Raw genomic sequence first — 20,925 nt, 5'->3', positions numbered from 1 at the left:
ACAACACTGAAGAGATGAGAGGTGGTTAGCTTTCTGTAGAGTATTCTGTCTTAGCAAATAGCTCTTGGCGGGAAGTCCGTCCCCTTCCTGAAGATACCTCCTGTGGGGCTTGAATAGGAGTATGGTGACTGTAGTGCCGGTGGCCAAGGCCAGGCAGGTCCACATTGGATTTGGGTGGACAGTAGAGAAACTGCAGAGATGGAAGGCATTGCTCCATTCCATTTAATAGTTTCACAACAGCAGACAAACACAAAAGCACACAGGCAGGGGAAACCACCTCTTAGGCAAGCAGATAGCAAACGGCCCCTCACAGTGGTGGGCAGGCAGTCCACCATCTGCAATCCCCTCTCCCTGAGCACAAGCACCCATAGCCTTACATATAGGCCACACACAGATGGAGCTGCCATGTGCTCACACACCAAGCAGGCACAGTGCTTGCAGCAGGCAAACCAGGGAGTAAGCCTAACACAGCTGCCCCACAGTGACCTTCAGGCTGTAACCAGTTTTTCACATTGTTGGGTTTCATCCTTCAAGCACAGGCTCCACTGGTTCCTAATCTGGAGGTTTCTGTGTAGGGCAGCCACCCTTCACCTTATACTTAGGGGACAAAGAGGGGATGCTCTCCAGTGTCCATGTCTTGGGCTCCACTGTCCATTCTCTCTGCAGCAGGGGCAGCTCTGTGTCCATGTGGCTCTGATCCTTGGGAGGGACCTAGGTTTTGGAATTAACTCAAATCCTGCTTCTCTCCTTGGAGAAGGGGAAGGAAGGCACAGCCACCTCTTAGAGTTATTGTAAGAATTCTGCATCAGGTGACTGCTCGGAGAGCACTCAGCATGCGGTCGACCTGAGGGTCTTGGCCCTGCTGACCATGTCCTCTCCGCTCCCACTGCCACCACGTGTCCAGCCTCTTTCTCCTTTTTGGACAGTGAGCACCCGGCACCTCTCTCTTCAGCCTCTTCTCTGATCTGTGCTACATGCTAGTGTGTCCCCTCAGTCCTCCCAAGGAGAGCCCCAGTAAAGCTGTCCCTGGCATCCAAACCCACAGAAACAAAAACAAATTTCTTGTTAAGCTGTTCATAGCCCTCCGAACCCACATTCCAGGGCTCTGCCCCATCTGCTGTTTGGCTCAGCGGTTCCAGCTGCAGAGATCTTGATGCTTAGGGCTGGGGACATCTTTCAGCTGTGAGAGAAAATCGAGAGTGACTTAAAGAACTCCTGGTACAATGAGTGGCATAATTAGGTTGGCCTTCATGACAGGAGAACACAGCCCGAGAAAGGACATGAGTTTGCTATTGATCTTATTTCTTGTGAGTAACTCATAGGTGAAAGGTTTTTGTAACCACAGAATAAATACAAATGGGTCTTGGAAGTAATTAACGGATTTGTTTGGGAATGGCCCAAAATGAGAGTTCTAGTGAAAGAACTAAAATGGAGGGTTTGATCCCGACTCACTGTCTGTATGACCTTGGCCTGTCCTGTCCTTTGTGGGGCTCACCCAGCTGTTCTCAGAGCTCTTGCTCTGCTGTGGCACTTTCTCTAGCTCTTGTAGCCCGTCTTGCAGAGGGTCAGGTGCAACACTGAGATTTTGGTTGCAGCGCTGAGCCTTGTTAAGCTGGTGGAGCCACTTGATGGGTTTAAGGTAAAAAGAAAAGGAAAAATCAAATATGCAGGAAAGAAAAAGGAGCCCAGAAATGGAGATGAGGAAGAGGAAGATGGGTAGTAACTGTTTCTCCAGGTGCTGCTGAATGGAATGGGAGCCCATCTCCTGCCCTGCCCCCATCCTGTGGGTGGTACCAGACTGCAGGTGGATTTAATCGAGTTCCGGTCAGGAGGGGTGGTTCCAAGTGATGCTCTTGGGCCCTGGAGTTGATGGCCCAGCCAACGGTCCTCGAATGGCTCTGGCACCAGCTGCTCTTCATTAACCACGTGGGAAGTTTCTTGGCTTCTCCCTACTTCTGTTTTTCTCATCTGTAAAATAGGGATTATGATATATCTTTGTTACGTGGTAATGAAGGTCACAGGCTGCTCACTACAAATAGTGCTTAGTACATTACGGCTACTCAGAGAGTGTTAGCAGTTACTAATGCTTATGTGGACATTACTGAGGGCCAATATGATGGGAATTTGTGTTTCCTTATTTGTTTTGTTATTTCATTTATCCAGTTTATTAGCTTTTTGAAAATAATTTTAAAGTAGTTTTTTGTTTTGGAGTAAACTAAGTGATTTATCATATATTTCATTAGATGCAATTCTTGTTTTCCAGTTTATGAAAATCTCTTTTGACATGCCTTTTATTAACCCTTTTCAAAGAACTTCAGGGGTAATCTTCACGGTTTTATTTATTACTGTCTAATGCAAATCCTTCAATAGTTAATTCTTTTAAATTGAAATGTTTTCATTAAAAATATTGTACACAATTTCAGGTTAATTTTTTTTTTTTTTGGTGTTTTAGGTAAGTGTTCCCCATTTTTAAGTAATCAGAAAGATTCAATAAAATTTTATAAGTGGTGTTTGTATTTATTTGGACGTATTAAGAGCTTGTAATTGCTTTCACTCTAATGGAAATAGCAGTACGCATGGCAAGTGTGATGAGGCCTTGCTTGGCTTAAAATATTTTGCAGATTCAGTAGTAATCTTTTTCTGTTCTTCCTCAAACCTTCTTATTCATTACTCCTCAGCCCTTTCCCAGCATTTAGAAGCTGTGCCAAAAATGTTTGACGATGTTAGGATTTCTTATCTGGTGCTGGCAGCTGAGGCCGCACAACAGGCTGGACATAGCTTAGCTCACAGGCCCAGGGGGAGCCCAGCACGGAAACTGCCTTCCCAGTGGGACGGAGAGCGTGAGCCTGTCATCAGAGCCAGGCTAGCTACGAAAGCCCTCGGAGCAGTGTTTGATCTTGGAACCTTACTACCAACTGCCCATTTTTAGGATGTATTTAAATTTTGACATAATATTTCATCTGTGCTGAAGCTAGCGTGTGACTGTTTCTTCGTCATTGTTACGGGACTTAATTGGACTAGAACTGGCTGATGCGGGAATGCCTCCCAGAGTCTTGGCCAAGCGATTCCACTGGGCTGCCTGGCCTGTGGAGAATGGAGGGTTTGTTGTCTGCAGGCTGCGGTAGGGTTCAAGTTGTTTTGTAATTGTTAGTGTAAATAGTGACCAGCTGAAAAAGTGACTGTAATTTAGACTAACGTTTTTATTTTCATAGTTGGCCTCAGGAACCTGGGTCTAAAATGCAGGAGACTATTAAAGCAGAAGTGCCACCCAAGTCACTTTTCTTTGGTGTCTGCCTGGAGGTGGAGTCTGAGTTTTGCTGCTCTTGGTTGTGCTCTTGGGAACCATGCGTGGGGGTGCAGGTGGGTCAGCGGTTGCACTTCAGAGAATTACCAGAATGCTGGAGGGTTCTTAGGGTTTTGTTTGCTTTATGGGGACCCAGTTCTCCTGCCCAAATGCTTTCTATTGTCATGGCAACCGGTGTACACCTCTATCTCAGCACTGTTAGCATTGTCATTTCTCATCGGTATCCACTAGAGTGAATGCTTGCTTAGGGTTTGTTTGGTAAAGCTTTCAGAATGAGTTAGATACTTAGTTATGTATCTTAGTACTTAAAGTATTTATAAATGGGCTTTCCTGAGGCTTTACAGCTCACCTAGGAGGCCTGTCCTGTAACAGACATGCGCAGAGCGGGAGGCTGTGCTGGGTGTGCGTTCTTCTGACTTTTGCTGGCAGGACAGGTTTCAGCTGGAGTGGATGCCAAGTCACTCAAGCATGCTCTCCGTTTGCCTCCGTATGCTATAAAAATGCAATCATGTTAAAATTTAATACAGCAGTTCTTTGTGTCTTTTGAACGTGGTGCTCACTAAGTGGAAAAAAGCTATTTTCAAATGGAGCTGAGTAGCCAAATCGATACCTCAGTTTTCATCACGGGTTAGAGCTCCGAAGCTTTTAGGAGGTCCTTCATGTTTACGATTTCATCTCTCCTCGTGGCCTTTGGAGAAATGGGGAGACGCTTTCTCTCCTTCGCAGATGTGAAAGCATGAGTAGGTTCTTGGGCTCAAAAGATAGGCTTTCTTGTTTTATCACAGTGACATTGGGATAATTGAGAATGACCATAACCAATAAAATCAATTTTAGCCCTGGCCGGTTGGCTCAGCGGTAGAGCGTCGGCCTAGCGTGCGGAGGACCTGGGTTCGATTCCCGGCCAGGGCACATAGGAGAAGCGCCCATTTGCTTCTCCACCCCTCCGCCGCGCTTTCCTCTCTGTCTCTCTCTTCCCCTCCCGCAGCCAAGGCTCCATTGGAGCAAAGATGGCCCGGGCGCTGGGGATGGCTCTGTGGCCTCTGCCTCAGGCGCTAGAGTGGCTCTGGTCGCAATATGGCGACCCCCAGGATGGGCAGAGCATCGCCCCCTGGTGGGCAGAGCGTCGCCCCATGGTGGGCGTGCCAGGTGGATCCTGGTCGGGCGCATGCGGGAGTCTGTCTGACTGTCTCTCCCTGTTTCCAGCTTCAGAAAAATGAAAAAAAAAAAAAAAAAAATCAATTTTAACAAGAACCTTTAAGAAAGTGTACTTTCCCCAGAACATTTTCAAATAAATTAAAAGCAACTGATTCCCCTCCCCCCCCCCATTACTGAGTACTGTTAATTGAAAATTATTTGGCAAAAAAACACAATCACACCTCCAGTAATAACCTTTATTAATATTATAATGTATCTTTTTCCTGGTTTTTCATTATGCGTTCATGCATCCATCCACCTACCATTCTGTTCACCCACCCCTCTATACATCCACTCATCTATACTTTTAACCAATGCCACTGTATTATGAAATATAGCTTTATTACTTGCTGTTTTGCTAGCCAGTAGTATATCATGCAAAATTTCCATGTTAAAAATGTTACCGAATGTCATTTTTTTTTTAATTTATTTATTTATTTTTTACAGAGATAGAGAGAGAGTCAGAGAGAGGGATAGACAGGGACAGACAGATAGGAACGGAGAGAGATGAGAAGCATCAATCATTAGTTTTTCGTTGCACATTACAACACCTTAGTTGTTCATTGATTGCTTTCTCATACATGCCTTGACCACGGGCCTTCAGCAGACCGAGTAACCCTTTGCTGGAGCCAGCGACCTTGGGCTCAAGCTGGTGAGCTTTTGCTCAAACCAGATGAGCCTGTGCTCAAGCTGGCGACCTTGGAGTCTCGAACCTGGGTCTTCCACATCCCAGTCTGACGCTCTATCCACTGCGCCACCACCTGGTCGGGCCCGAATGTCATTTTTAAAGGCTATATACTAGGTAACAAATCTCTTGAGTCATATGAGTATCTTTTTCAGATGAGGCAGTTGGAATGACTGTCGTTGAAAAAATAATGGGAGATCATCATCATCATGGTGCAGAATTAGGAGGACATGAAGAAGAGTAGGAAGACTGAATTCAAGTCTCGATCCAGTCCTTGATATAGTGGTGCCACGGAGGGACTGCTCTAGGATGACTGTTGTTGCTGCTGGTCCCTGAACCGTCACTGGAAACTTGTTAGAAATGCAGGCTGTTGGGTCCCATTCAGCCCTACTGACTCAGAAACTGGGAGGGAACCCTAGCAACCTGTGTTTCTCAAGTGGTTCTGATGCCTGGTTAGGATGGCCTAGTCGGGTTCAGACCTACCTGAGAATAGTCACGGGGTCAGAGTTGCTAGGAATCTCATATGTGTCTGCACTAGCTGTGTGGCTGGGAAGATAGGACGTAAACCCAGGCAGATACAGAACTAAACATGGTAACAAGGCACAAGCCTCACCAGGGTTACATGTTCAGCAAGAGGACTCAGGGACTCTGGGTCCGGGTCCAGATTCATACATCTGAACAAACCAAGAGTTAATTGCTGCCTGCTATGTAACGGACACTAAGGTAGAGTGTGGACTAAAATCATTTAACAAGTGGATTATAGGAATTTCATAATTAAAAAGGAACATGTAAGCTTTGAGCTATTTCCGTGGTTGGTTGCTACTTCATCAACTCTTTTGGGATAAATGCTGTGATGTCGACCAGTGATTTGAGAGATTTGCCCTGTTATGGAGTGGCTGCATCCTTTTCCTCATTCAGCACAGGTGGCCAAATATAGATCCCAGGCTTCACACTTGGAATCAGTCCAGAGTTCTGTTTGATCATCAAAGGATTTAAAAACTCCTGAATATATAAAGATCTTATACAACTCAGTATCAAACAAACAAGCAATCTAATTAAAAAATGGGTAGAGGACCTGAATAGACATTTCTCCTGAGAGGACATATAGATGGCCAGTAGATATGAACAGATGCTCAATGTCGTTAATCATCAGAGAAATGCAAATCAAAACCACAATGACATATCACCTCATACCTGTCAGAGTGGCTGTCATCAATAAATCAACAAACAACAAATGCTGGTGAGGCTGTGGAGAAAAGGGAACCTTCACACACTTGTTGGTGGGAATACAAAATGGCACTGCCACTATGGAAAACAGTATGATGGTTGCTCAAAAAATTAAATATAGAACTACCATATGAATCAGCAATTCACTTCTGAGTTTATCTCTAAAGGAAATGCAGTCAGTATCATGAAGAGGTATTTGCACCCCCATGTTCATTATAGCATTATTCACAAAAGCAAAGATATGGAAACAACCTAAGTGGCCATTGATGGATAAGTGGATAAAAAAGATGTGGTATTATTCCTAATGATGGAATGCTATTCAGCCATAAAGAGAGAGAAATCTTGCTATTTGTGACAACATGGATGCACCTGTTGGATAGTATGCCAAGTGAAATAAGTCAGTCAGAGAAAGGCTTTAATATGTGGACATGAGAAAAGCCACATGCATAGAAGCAGAGAGTAAAAGTTCTAGGGAGCTAATGCATAGTGTAGTGACTATAGTTAACGCTGTGTTGTGTATTTGAAATTTGCTGAGAGTAGAACTTAAATGTCCTCACTTAAAAAAACAAACCAGTAAGTATGTGAGGGGCTAGAGGTGTTAAGTAACCTGGCTGTGGTAATCATTTTGTGCTGTATTTATGTATAAAATCAACATGTCCTACATCTTAAACATACACAATGTTATATGACAATCATGTCTCAATAATTACCTTGATAATGTCATTTATGTCTCAGTAAAGCTGAAAAAGAACCCTTCTGAATTTGTCGTGAGGAAGGAACCCAAATTCCAGTTTCCCAGCAGCGGCCTCTCCCTCTTTGTCCACCTGCTGCTTCCTGAGGCTCTGAGTTTGACACCCGGGTTTTAAGTGCTGGGTGCTGACTGCCGAGAGCATTCTGTGCATGGGCATCAGGTCCAGGGCTGTGGCTGCTGCTCAGGAACCATACTTGTACTCATGTTTCATGTTTGTTCTCGTCATCCCACTTAGTTTATAGCACTTGCTTTGTAATTTGTGACAGGAAGGAAACAAGAGCTTCAGATATGGTTCTGAGGCCCTTCCCAACCTTGGGTCCAGGATTCACGATGCTACAGATCATTCTGTCTAGTTACTTTAGGATGTGTAGACGGCTTATGTCCTGATGGGCAGCACTTGGCCTCACCTGGGAGCTGGCAGGTGTGTGACATCTTCCTTACGCACGCGGGATGATGTACACAAATTCACACGAGCAGCGAGTTGAGTGCCAGAGCGGGGATTTGAACATTGTTTTGGCTTGACCTTCTAGATCTTTTTTTCGGATACTGCTCAAGAGTAAACAAAATGAAAGCTCATGAAAGAATTTTAGTAATTTTCTAATCTATAACTTTAAAACACACTTACCGTGGAAGCAGCCTGGGCCTGTCACGTTTCTCTGCTTGGACTTCCTTCTGCAGCTGATTGTGGCATGGTCAGGGACCCATGCAGCGCTGCGTCTGCCGTCCTCTCTGGCCTGTGCGGCCGTGTCCCTTTCGTCTCTTATCTCCAGCCTTAGAGTATCCCAGAGCAGTTATGATTTGACATAACTCGCCACCCCCTGACTTTTATAAAAAACTGTAAGATTTTCATTGGAATAAAAAGCCACCGACTTCCTTTGACCTGACTCCATCATCAGGCCTCCCCAGCGGACTCCTGCCATGATGCCCCTTCTGAGAACTGACATTTCTGAGGCCTCGCCAGTCTTGTCTTGACATCTAATGTCTCTGGTTTGTTCTGACTCCTTATGTGTTTACACTTTGCCTGTTCAAACACTCTGTAGGTCGTTGGGGTGGTCCCTACATCTCATCTTTGTAGGACCCCTTCCTCTCAGCCTGCTCAGTGTTCCAAATTGAATAAGTTACTGGGTGAAAAGTGATGCTTTTACATGGAAAAAGAATTTAACTATTGTAATCATTGGGCTAAACTTGGGAAATGATCTAAGAAACTTTTAGGAAATTGTGGTCTAGAATTTAAAGTGAGAAGGTCTAAGCATCTAATTCACCATCTTTGTGTCCCAGATATTCCTGGTTTAGCAGTTTCTTAGTAAATGCTTATGTACTAAACTTAACTGAGTTTAATATTCCCATCTTGAATTGGAAAGCCAGTCACCCAGCAAACTGCACTAAGAACATGAGTTTTGTCTTAATATAGTAAGACATCGTAATTCCAAGTCAATATTGGGTATTTTATCAGGTGGACCATTCATGTAGTTGGAGCACTGGTAGCAACATTGCATTTTTTGGCTGGTGGAAGGTATTTTTTTCTTTTACCAGGAAAAGGAAGAAAGAGAGGTGGTGGGGAGGATAAGGGAGGAGGGGAGGAGACATTCCAGGAATCTGCGCTTGGTAGGCAGATCCCGAGAGCCAGAACTGCAGCTGCTTTTCCTGTCCTGGCAGGTGTCTCAGGAAGGCATCACTAACAAATCCTAAAATACTGTCTTCTTAAAGACCATGAAATGAAATGGGATATTGGCACTTATGAAGTTCTTTGATTTTGTATACTTACTGGACATTTTTTTTTTTTGATCAAAAGAAAACATACATACTAAATTATGCTAAAGAAGGTAGATCATTTTTAAAAGCAGCCAGAATACGGTATTTTAATAAAAAACACATTCTTATGTCTTGTTCCGAGACCTGAACTTTCTGAGTAAGATCTGATGTCCTGTGTTAAGTTTTAAACTAGTGACTTCCTGCCTGACCTGTGGTGGCACAGTGGATAAAGCATCAACCTGGAACACGGAGGTCACCATTTCAAAACCCTGGGCTTTCCCAGTCAAGGCACATATGAGAAGTAACTACTACAAGTTAATGCTTCCCACTACTCCCCTCTTCTCTTTTTTTCTTTCTCTCTCTCTTTCTGTTCTCTCATCAAATAAATAAATAAATAAATAAATAAATAAATAAATAAATAAACGAATGACTTCCTTTCTGGGAGCTGTGTCAGCCTGTTACTCTGTCTAAGGCAGGGGTCCCCAAACTTTTTACACAGGAGGCCAGTTCACTGTCCCTTAGACCGTTGGAGGGCTGGACTATAAAAAAAAACTATAAAAAAAATCCCTATGCACACTGCACATATCTTATTTTAAAGTAAAAAAACAAAACGGTAACAAATACAATATTTAAAATAAAGAACAAGTAAATTTAAATCAACAAACTGGCCAGTATTTTAATGGCAACTATGGGCCTGCTTTTGGCTAATGAGATGGTCAATATGCTCCTCTCACTGACCACCAATGAAAGAGGTGCCCCTTCCGGAAGTGCAGCGGGGGCTGGATAAATGGCCTCAGGGGGCCGTAGTTTGGGGACCCCTGGTCTAAGGTCAACCCAACACAAGAATGCATTCACAGGTGCTCTCTGCTGAGCACTGTGCTCTGGGCTTCAGTGCAGTGTTGTATTTGTACCTCCTACCAATGCCATGAAGCAGGTTTCATCCTTATGCACATTTTTACTAAACAGAAAATTGAGGGTAACGGAGCATAGGTAACTTGCCCAAGTGGACCTGGCTCACCCTGGGGAGGGTGGAGCTAGGACTTGAATGGGACTGATGTCAAACCCATATCTGATTTACTTGTATGTTCTTTTCCCATTTTGGAGTGTGTACCATGTGAGGGGTGCTTGGAGTGTGCACACTGGTGTATGTGCATGTGCTGATGTGAGTGCGTGTGTGTGCTGGTATGTGTGCATGTATGCATGTGCATATGTGTACGTTTTTGTGTGCATGTCTGTGTGCTGGTGTGTGCTCTGGCGTGTACACTGGTGGGTGCACTGATGTGTGTGCATGTGTGCCTTGTTTCTTAAACTGTTAATAGGGGATAGTCAGGATGTTGGCTTTCTAGTTTTGGATTCATCATTGGCCCTCTGGCCCTTGTGTGCCCACCTCCTTTACTCTGATTCTTCATTTCCAAGGTTTCAGCTCCTCAAGACTGACCATCAGAAGCAGTTAACTGCAATTGTAGGAACGTTCATGTGCGTCCCACGTGGGAAAAACCAAAACAAAACCTGGAAGTTTGCCAGCATGACTGAATAATTATCCAGTAGATAACCAGCCAGCAAATATTAGATAAGCCCAGGAATTAGAGTCGATGTAAAACATGTTTATTTCCAAATTCAAACAAGCTGGAATTGTTTTGAGAGTTGCAGCATTTTATTGTTAAACTTTGACATACTGATGCTTTCTACTCTTTTTTCTTAAAAATCAGGGTTGAGGCCACTACCAGTCAACAGTAGTAAAACTTCTAAATTCAGTTTTTATTTTCTTTTTCTTTATTATTTTTTTTTTAGATTTTATTTATTCATTTTTTAGGGAGAGAGAGAGAAGAGGGGGAGGAGAAGGAAACATCATCTCCCATATGTACCTTGTCTGGGCAAGCCCAGGGTTTTGAACTGGCGACCTCAGCATTCCAGGTCGATGCTTTATCCACTGTGCCACCACAGGTCAGGTAGTTTTCATTTTCGATACATATAATTGGTAAAGTTTATTATCAAGAACTTTAGTAGGTTTTTTTTGTGTGTGACAGAGACAGATAAGGACACACAAGAAGGGAGAAAGATGAGAGGCATCAATTCTTCATTGCAGCACCTTAGTTCATTGATTGCTTTCTCATATGTGCCTTGACCAAGGGGCTACAGCAGACCGAGTGACCCTTTGCTCAAGCCAGTGACCCTGGGGTCAAGCTGGTGAGCCTTGCTCAAACCAGATGAGCCCGCGCTCAAGCCAGTGACCTTGGGATCTCGAACCTGGGTTCTCCACATCCCAGTCTTATGCTCCATCCACTGTGCCACCACCTGATCAGGCTTTAGTAGGTTTTTAAAAGACCATTTTGGCTTAAGAATACTGAAAGACAGCAAGCCACAACAAAGATAATTGAAATATTAAATACTACCGAAATTAAAAGGCCATATACAAATTGTTCACTATAATCTTTGTGTCTTGTTAAAAGCAGCTCTATAGTTACTCATGAAATTCACCCCATCCACTCATGAAGATTACAAAGCCTCATTGCACACTCGATGTAATTTACAGTGATCGGTGCTATTTTTTGTGCTTAAGCATGCATTACCACAGAAAGCACAAAATCCTATGTACAGGGAAGTTTTTTGTGTCTTTAAAACAGGGTTAGCTCTTTTGATGGCTGCATCTGGCTTGCAGACAAATCTTTAATAAAAAAAATAATGTTAAAAATATAAAACATTCTCATGTATTACAATCCATTCATTTCCTACCACTCATGTTCATGGTTGTGGGTGGCTGGAGCCAATCACAGCTGTCCTCTGGGACAACACCAAATTTTTATTAGATAATGTGTAATGTACACGGGTCATTGTGAGGTCAGGAAGTAAACTTCCCTCCTTTTAATCAAGTACTCAGCTAGCTAATTGCAGAAATTCTTTTGACGAAGAAGATGGCTAAAAGAAGAAAAGATTAGGAGTATCGTACATTTCAGCAGGAATGGACAGAGGAATTCACCTTTGTGGAGAGAGCAGGTTCTGCAGTGTGCCTAACATGCAATGATAAAATTGCATCGATGAAACGGTCAAATATAAAGAGGCACTTCGACACACACCATACTGCATTTGCATCGAAATATCCAGCAGGAGACAGCAGGAAGAAAGCATGTCAGGAGCTACTGTGCAGAGTGCAGGCTAGTCAGCAGCAACTCAGTGTTTGGACCCAACAAGGTGACTGGAATTCGGCTAGCTTTGCTGGCGCTTGAGCAACTGTGAGAAATGGAAAGCCATTCACAGATGGGGAGTATGCCAAAACATTCATGCTTGATGTTGCCAGTGAACTTTTTGATGACTTTTCGGATAAAGACAATATAATCAAACGAATAAAAGACATGCCTCTGTCGGGAAGAATTGTTCACAATTGTACCGTCATGATGGCAAATCAAATTGAGGCAACACAAGTGAAGGACATAAATGCAGCACCATTCTTTTCTCTCGCTTTGGATGAGTCAACAGACGTAAGCCATTTATCCCAGTTCAGCGTGATTGCAAGGTATGCTGTCGGTGACACACTATGTGAGGAAAGTCTTGCTGTTTTGCCTATGAAAGAGATGACAAGAGGGGAGGATTTATTCAAGTCATTCACTGAGTTTGCTAAAGAAAAAAATCTGATGGATAAACTTATTTTGGTGTGTACTAATGGTGCTCTGTGCATGGTGGGGAAAAACAGAGGATTCATAGTGGTTCTTTGTGAACATAAAAAGAGACCCATCCTAAGTTTTCACTGCATCCTACATCAGGAGGCACTTTGTGCTCAGATGTGTGGCCAGCAGCTTTGTGAGATGATGTCGCTGGTCATTCGGGTGGTCAACTTTATTGTTGCCTGAGCTTTAAATGATCGCCAGTTCAAAACTCTGCTGGATGAAGTTGGGAATAATTATCCTGGTCTGCTTCTGCACAGCAATGTGCGTTGGTTGTCAAGAGGGAAGGTGCTCAGCCATTTCGCGGCTTGTCTGAGTGAAATCTGGACTTTTCTTGAAATGAAAAATGTCGAGCATCCTGAGTTAGCTAACACTGAGTAGCTCCCGAAGTTCTACTATCTCGTGGATATGACTGAACATCTGAACCAGCTCAATGTGAAAATGCAAGGCATTGAAAATACAGTCTTATCCCTTCAACAAGCAGTGTTTGCATTTGAAAACAAGCTGGAACTCTTCATCACTGACGTTGAAACAGGTCGTTTACTACACTTTGAAAAACTGGGAGAGCTTAAAGATGCATGCACAGCAAGTGACTCTGCTCAACATCTTGATCTCCAGCAGCTAGTGGGCTTCACATCTAATCTCCTGCAGTCATTCAAAGCGCGCTTTGGAGAATTTTGTGAGCGTACTCATCTTTTTAAGTTCATCATCCATCCACATGAGTGTGCAGTGGACAGCGCTGACCTGAGTTACATCCCCAGTGTCTCCGTCAGAGATTTTGAGCTACAAGCTGCTGACCTGAAGGCCTCAGACATGTGGGTGAATAAGTTCAAGTCACTGAATGAAGATTTGGAAAGACTTGCCCGACAGCAAGCAGAGTTGGTGAGCAAACACAATGGGGAGAAATGAAAAAACTTCAACCTGCGGACCAGCTGATTGTCAAAACTTGGAACACGCTTCCCATCACATACCACACACTGCAGCGTGTGAGTATTGCTGTACTGATGATGTTTGGCTCTACGTATGCATGTGAGCAGTCTTTCTCACATCTAAAGAACATTAAGAGCAACCTACGATCACATTTAATGGATGGAAGTCTCAACGCCTGCATGAAGCTTAACCTCACCACATATCAACCAGACTACAAAGCCATCAGCAAAACCATGCAGCATCAGAAGTCGCATTAATGGTAAGAAGTACTTTATTCATCACTGGTTAGCAACAGCATCACAACGTTATTAAAAAGAGTTCAGAGACTTATTGTACTTTAAAAGTGTTGGTCTTACATAAAATGCACACATTTACTTGTATTTAGTGTTAAACATATTGTATGGCTCTCACAGAATTACATTTTAAAATATGTGGCGTTCATGGCTCTCTCAGCCAAAAAGGTTCCTGACCCCTGCTTTAAAACATATCTCAAGTATCTTTTAAAATGCAGAGTACAAAAATAAAGAAAAAAGCCTTCTAAAAGAAGTTTGAGATAGCTATCCAGTACTGCCGAGAGTGGTTATACAGCATAGCCAGAGGAAACCTGGCAGTGCTCTGCTCTGGTGTAGCAGCCACCTCCTTTGCAGTTGATTGAGTTCTTAGCCCTTACTATACTACCAGTCAAACATGTACTCCATTGTTTTGGATACAAGACTTTCTTTTTTTTGGTGTCTGTCTGTCAGAAATGACCTGATAGTTACTAGTAGAAGCTTTGTATGCTGTATCAAGAGGTCTCATGGTAGGAATCCTATGAGTACTTCCAGGTTGGGTTGGTGTTCCTAAAGTTTTGATTGCTGGGGTAGAAGCTGGAGATGACAATGATAAAGTACACCTGGGTCACTGTTTTCCATGATACTTTTATCTGTACATGGTTTTACACCAATCATGATGGACTCTCCAAAACTCTTCCCATCCATGCTTAAGGCTTTTTGGGCCTGCAGTTTAGATTGGTAATGAATGTATATCCAATTTCCTATGTCAGACATCACATGTTTTAAGATATTTCCTGGCCCTGACCAAATAGCTCGGTAGTTAGAGCATCATCCCAAAGTCCAGGGGTTGTTGGTTCGATTCCCAGTCAGGGCATGTACAGGACCAAATGTTCCTGTCTCTTTCCTGCTCTCTCCCTTCTTCTAAAATCAATAAAATAAACATTAAAAAAATTGTAGAAAATATAGGAAGCAGATGTTTGAGGAAACCCAAACACAGTTACCCATGTGTCATTGAGGTGATCTTCAGAAGTCAGAGAATCTCCTTGAGTATAAAAAGGATCCAACTGGGCCTGACCAGGCTGTGGCAGAGTAGATAGAGCATCATACTGGGACACGGAGGACCCAGGTTCAACACCCGGAGGTCGCCAGCTTGAGCGCGGACTCATCTGGTTTGAGCGAGGTTTACCAGCTTGAGCCCAAGGTCGCTGGCTTGAGCAAGGGGTCACTTGGTCTGCTGGAGCCCCCCAGTCAAGGCATATGTGAGAAAGCAATCAATTAACAACTAAGGAGCTGCAACAAAGAATTGATGCTTCTCATTTCTCTCCCTTCCTGTCTGTCCCTATCTGTCCCTCTCTCTGACTCTCTCAGCCTCTGTCACAAAAAACAAACAAAAACAAAAAATACCCAAACAAACAAAAAGAAGATCCAGCTGGGCAGGAAATAATGTCATCCTCTGTGGCTGACAGTGTTTGCTGGACTAAACATACTGTGCCTGTCAGTAGTTGTTGTAACTCCAACAAGAGGACTCTGCATTACTGGCATGTTTGTCTGTCTTCTTGTAGTTAGAGGTGTTGATCTAAGTCCTGGGCTGGAAATGCCATCATACATACTTATGATTGGTGAGCTCCACTTTTATCTTTATGAGCTGGTACAACAGGTTGTGGTGGTGACCCACCTGCAAGTAGAGGTGGTCTGTTTTCCATTACTCTGACCGAAGGGCCACTAATTGAGGTCTGGAGCTGGCAAATCCCCCATTAAAAATCCAGATAAAAACTGGACATGAACCCCTGGCTGTAGAGATGTGGGTTGAGCCAGCCTCACTGGTGCAGGTCCCAGCGTGGGCCCCTGGGGTTCCACAGCAAATGCTGTCATTGAGCAGCGACTGCACTTAGCTCCACTCTCCTGATTTTCAAAAATGGCAGAAACTCTCTCTACATGCAGTTTTATGATATGAGACTTGTCACAACATTTCTTTTTCCATCTTTTCATATTCTGCTAATCACTTCAGTTATCTATTCAGACTGAGGAGATTTTAGTCTTGTTTTAGAGAAAATGTATTTAGTGGGTTTTTTTTTTCTTCCAGAGACAGAGAGAGAGTCAGAGAGAGGGATAGATAGGGACAGACAGGAACGGAGAGAGATGAGAAGTATTAATCATCAGTTTTTCATTGTGACACCTTAGTTGTTCATTGATTGCTTTCTCTTATGTGCCTTGACCGTGGGCCTTCAGCAGACCAAGTAACCCCTTGCTCGAGCCAGTGATCTTGGGTTCAAGCTGGTGAGCTTTTGCTCAAACCAGATGAGCCCACACTCAAGCTGGCAACCTTGGGGTCTCGAACCTGGGTCCTCCATATCCCAGTCCAACTCTCTATCCACTGCGCCACCGCCTGGTCAGGCTAGTGGAGTTTTTTCATGGTTAGTTAATCTCTAAGTCTTGTGCCCAAATTTACATAATTGGTCTTTTCTTAAAGTATGAAGATGCTGTTTCTCCATACATTGTAGCCCTCCCAAGAGGACCCTGTACACAGGCTTTTGGAAATTTAGACCTTCTATACAGGTTTTTTTAAAGTTCAATATCACTTTGGTATAGGAGAAAATGGACCTCTTCTCCAAGTGCTTTTTTACTGCTTTCTTATGAAGTATTTAATGATGAAACATATAAGCTGGTTTTATAAATGTATGGTTGTAGTTGAAGTATCATTATAGTTTAAAAGCAAGAAGTACTTCTATAAAATAGATAGTAGGAAAAAGCCATAAAAACTTAATAAAACACAAATAGAATGTTTGGGATTATAAAAATATACAGTGGATAATGCATCCAGCCCAAAGTCCAGGTCAACTTAGAATTCCTGTTGTAATTGTTTATTCCTTAAATAACTGTTAGAGCCATGTGTGACCCTGGTAATAAAGAATGCTGATATAGTGGGACTACATCAAATTAAAAAGTTTTTGCACAGCAAAATAAATTATCAAGAAAATGAAAAGGCATCTATCTACTGAATGGGAGAAGATATTTGCCAGTGACATATCTGATAAGGTGTTAATATCCAACATTTATAAGAACTCATACATCTCCAACCCAAATACCCTACACAGTTCAATTAAAAAATGGACAGAGGACTTGAATAGATACTTCTTCAAAGAGGACATACAGATGGCCAATAGAAAAATGAAAAGATGCTTTATGTTACTAACCATCAGAAAAATGCAAATTAAAACCACAATGACATATAATCTCACACCTGTCAGAATCGCTATCATTAATAAATCAACAAACAAGAAGTGCTGGCAAGGAACCCTCCTGCACTGTTGGTGGGAATGCAGACTGGTGCAGCCACTGTGGAAACCATTAGGGAGGTTCTTAAAAAAATTGAAAGTGGAACTGCCTCATGACCCAGCAGTTCCACTTCCGGGTATACTGTTGCCCACGCCTGTTTATCCAAAGAAACAGAAAATGCTAATTCTAATTTAAAAACATACATAACCACTTCTGTGTTTATTGCAGCATTATTTAGTGACGATAAGGAAACACCGTAAGTGCCCATCAGTCGATGATTCGATAAGAAGAGGTGGTACATATCTATACAGTGGAATATTACTTGTCCATAAACAAAGAATGAAATCTTACCTTTTGTGACAGCATGGATGGACAGAGGGTATTATGCTAAGTGAAATAAGTCAGAGGAAGACAAATACTGTATGGTTTTACTTATATGAGGAATCTAAACCGAAAAATAAATGAACAAGCAAAATAGAAACAGACTCATAGATACACAGGTCAAAGTGATGGTTGCCAGAGGGGAGGTAGGTTGGGGGACTGGGTGAAAATGGTGAAGGGATTAAGAAATACAAGTTGATAGACACAAAATAGTCAAGGGGATGTAAAGTACAGCATAGGAAATATAGTCAATAATATTATAACTATGTATGGTGCCAGCTGAGTACTCAAAATATTGGAGGAACCACTTTGTAAAGTATGATTGTCTAGTCATACTATATACCTGAAACTAATATAAAATAATATTGAATGTAAACTGTAATTGAAAAATAAAAATTGTTAAAAAGTAAAAAAAAAAAAACAAAAAAACAAAAACCCCACTGTTGCATAATTTTGATTCCTAATGTTTTTACTGGATCTACATTCAGGTTGTGCAAGCCAGTATATTTAGTTAGGTGTAATTAAGGTGATTTATTGAAAGCAGTAGTTCCTAGGCTGACAGGACGGAAAAGCCCATACTGCAAATGCGAGGGCGGATTATTATTTTAAGTGATGTTCTCGGTCGCTCATCCACCACTGTGTTGAAAGCGCAGTGATTTGTCAGTGAGGAGATGAATCTGCTGATACTAAAGTTGTCGTTTTCATCCAGTGTCACCTGCTGCAGAGCCTGGCCCCCAGTGGAGCTCATCGATGGACCCGTGGTGAGCCCTGCTCCTGTAGTGGCTGTGGGGCAGGGTCCACGCCAGATCTCAGAGGAGCTGGTGTGTGAGTATCTGAGGCTTCTTGCTTGGTACATGCCCTGATCTTTGCTTGCAGTCCCTGAAAGTCTTGGAGGACCCCCAGCCTCCTGTCTCATGGAGTCCAGGCACAGGCACCAGCTGCCCCAGGGCAGGCCTTTTCGTTTCCTCCAGGAACCAAGTGAACATCAGGATCCAGGGACTGCAGATGGTTGTCACCTGCTGGCTCTTCTTCTCACTCAGTTCTGATGTCATCCTGACTTCTGTGCTACCTGTGGTGTCATTTCTGTATTGAAAGTTTCCTGTGGCTTGTCAGTTTCAGAATTTCTCAGAAGGTCTCTCCTGTGCAGTGCTGGGTTGTTTTGTCCATAGAGATAGAGGTCGTCCTGAACGCAGCTGTCAGACTGAGGCTGTGTCTGTGCCTGAGTGTTCTTTGGATGGAGTATGTGAAGGAAAGTGCTCCTGGACAGAAGTGTGACTTCAGTGGGTGTACACGCCTGCATACTGTTTGCCCAGGGAAGGCCTCTGGGGTATCTCTCTTGACAGGCACAGATGTAGTAGTATTTTGTACTCGGAAACTATTGGGCCATGTGCTCCAAGTGCTGAGTTTTTCCATGGTTTTTTCGTGAGTTATTCCAGTGGTAGAACTAGTTGCAAAAAACTCCAAACAAACAGAACTTGTAATGATGGTTTAAAAATTATTATTTAGTAGTCATGTCTATAAATACATATAATTTATGGCTATGGTTACAGAATCAGCTGCATTGTAGCTTAGACTCATGCGGCCTGTGACAGACTGCTTTCTGATGGTATTTTTAATGTTGGGCGGGAGTTGCACATCCCAGGGTTTGTTTGAAATGGGAGCAGCAGCTGTGCACAGGGCATCTGAGAAATGTGGGCAGGTCAGCTACTCCAGCTGGCCGATGTGTGACTAGATGAGGGATCTGGAATGAGGCCACATCGGTGGCAAGGAGATGGGTTTTTGTCTCAGCGAATGTACCATCTGATTTTACGAACCCACACGTCACCCAGAGCTTAGCTCAGAGGTTTTCCTTTCCTCATCTCCTGCCAGAGAAAACATTTCTCAAAAAAGTTTCTTATAATTTATATAAATGAAGCATTTGAATACTCAGAATATATATAAGAAAATGTTACCAATTTTTTTTGAAAAAATACATGAACACCTCACTTTGGCAAATTTGTAATTTATATATTGAGATTAAATAATTGGAAGCATTTGTTTTCCTGATGAATTTTTTAGCATTTTATGAACAAAGTAAAGTCAACAGCATTTTAAAATTAAGTATTTTGGATTTTTGTAAGATTTTAGATTCACTGGTGATTGTTGGCGCTGGGTTTGAGTGAGTGAGAGAGGTGGGGTTCCTTGTCCTCCTGGAGCTGGCAAGTGAGCACCCTGTACTTACCTTATACTAAGGGCTGTATTGAAAGCAAAGTGAATTTCTTTAGAAGTGGAGTAGTACCACTGTACACCTGTTAGAAGGGCTAAAGTCCAGAACACCGACAACACCAAATGCTGCCGAGGATGTGGAGCAATAGGAACTCTCATTCAAAATATTTCAGCCACTTTAGAAGATGGATTGGTAGTTTCTTACTAAACTAACTGTACCCTTACCATACAGTCTGTTTCTTAATATTGACCCAAAGGAGTTGAAAGCTTGTGTCTACACAAAAGCCTGCACACAGATATTTATAGCAGCTTTATTCATAATTGCCAAGACTTGGAAGCAACCAAGATGTCCTTTAGTAAGTAGGTGGTGCATAAAGGAACTATGGTCTGTCCAGATGGTGGAGTGTTATTCAGCGCTAAAAATCGATACATTATCAAATCATTAAAAGACATAGAGGAAACAAAAATTACCAAATGAAAGAAGCCAATTTTAAAAGGCTACATTCTATAGGATTCCAACTCTGTGACATTCTTTTTTTTATTTTTTATAAATACTTCATTTATTCATTTTAGAGAGGAGGAGAGAGAGAAAGACAGGAGGGGAGAAGCAGAAGCAGGAAGCATCAACTCCCATATGTGTCTTGACCAGGCAAGCCCAGGGTTTTGAACCAGCGACCTCAGCATCCCAGGTCGATGCTTTATCCACTGGGCTACCACAGGTCAGGCATGACATTCTGGAAAAGGCAAAAATGTGGAGACAGTAAAAAGATCAGTGGTTGCCAGGGATTGAGGGAAGGATGAACAGTTGGAGCACAGACAATTTTTAGGGCAGTGTTTCACGATGCTATAATGGTAGACACGTGTCATTAAACATTTGTCCAAACCCATAGAATATACCCCACCAAATGAACCCCAATGTAGACTTTGGACTCTGAATGATGGTGATGTGTCAGTGTAAGTTCATCAGTTATAACAAATGTACCATCTGGTAAGAGACAAGGGTGAGGAGGAGGCAGTACACAGGTGTAAGGAGGGGCCACATGGAAAACCCCTGTACCTTCCCCTCAGTTTGGCTGTGAAACTGCCCTAAAAAAAATAGTCTTCCAAGACATGGGATTAATGCATACAGGATGAACAGGCAAGTCTGCTGGGGAAGGGAGGGCTTTCTGGAAAGAGCGTGTCCTTTAGGACAACTGTGAGTTGCATAGTGTTGTTACAAAGGAAGGGAGGATGCTTTAAACTCCAGAGTAAAGGGGGAAAGAGCCTGGTCCACGGAGCTGACCACTAAG

General features: G+C 42.8%; 1 protein-coding gene and 1 pseudogene across 4 annotated transcripts in view; one reads left to right on the top strand and one right to left on the bottom strand.

Annotated features, from left to right (window-relative positions):
- DIP2C (disco interacting protein 2 homolog C) overlaps nucleotides 1-20,925 on the top strand; it is a 471,590-nt gene that overhangs the window by 58,165 nt on the left and 392,500 nt on the right. The gene's annotated exons all lie outside the window — the stretch shown is intronic.
- Nucleotides 14,177-15,646, bottom strand: LOC136406095 (nucleoporin NUP35-like; annotated as a pseudogene).

The sequence above is a fragment of the Saccopteryx leptura genome, chromosome 5 (assembly GCF_036850995.1).
Source record: "Saccopteryx leptura isolate mSacLep1 chromosome 5, mSacLep1_pri_phased_curated, whole genome shotgun sequence".
In the NCBI taxonomy this organism is placed as follows: Eukaryota; Metazoa; Chordata; class Mammalia; order Chiroptera; family Emballonuridae; genus Saccopteryx; species Saccopteryx leptura.
The sequence above is the reverse complement of the archived record's forward strand: the minus strand, read 5'-3'. Positions and strand labels throughout refer to the sequence as shown.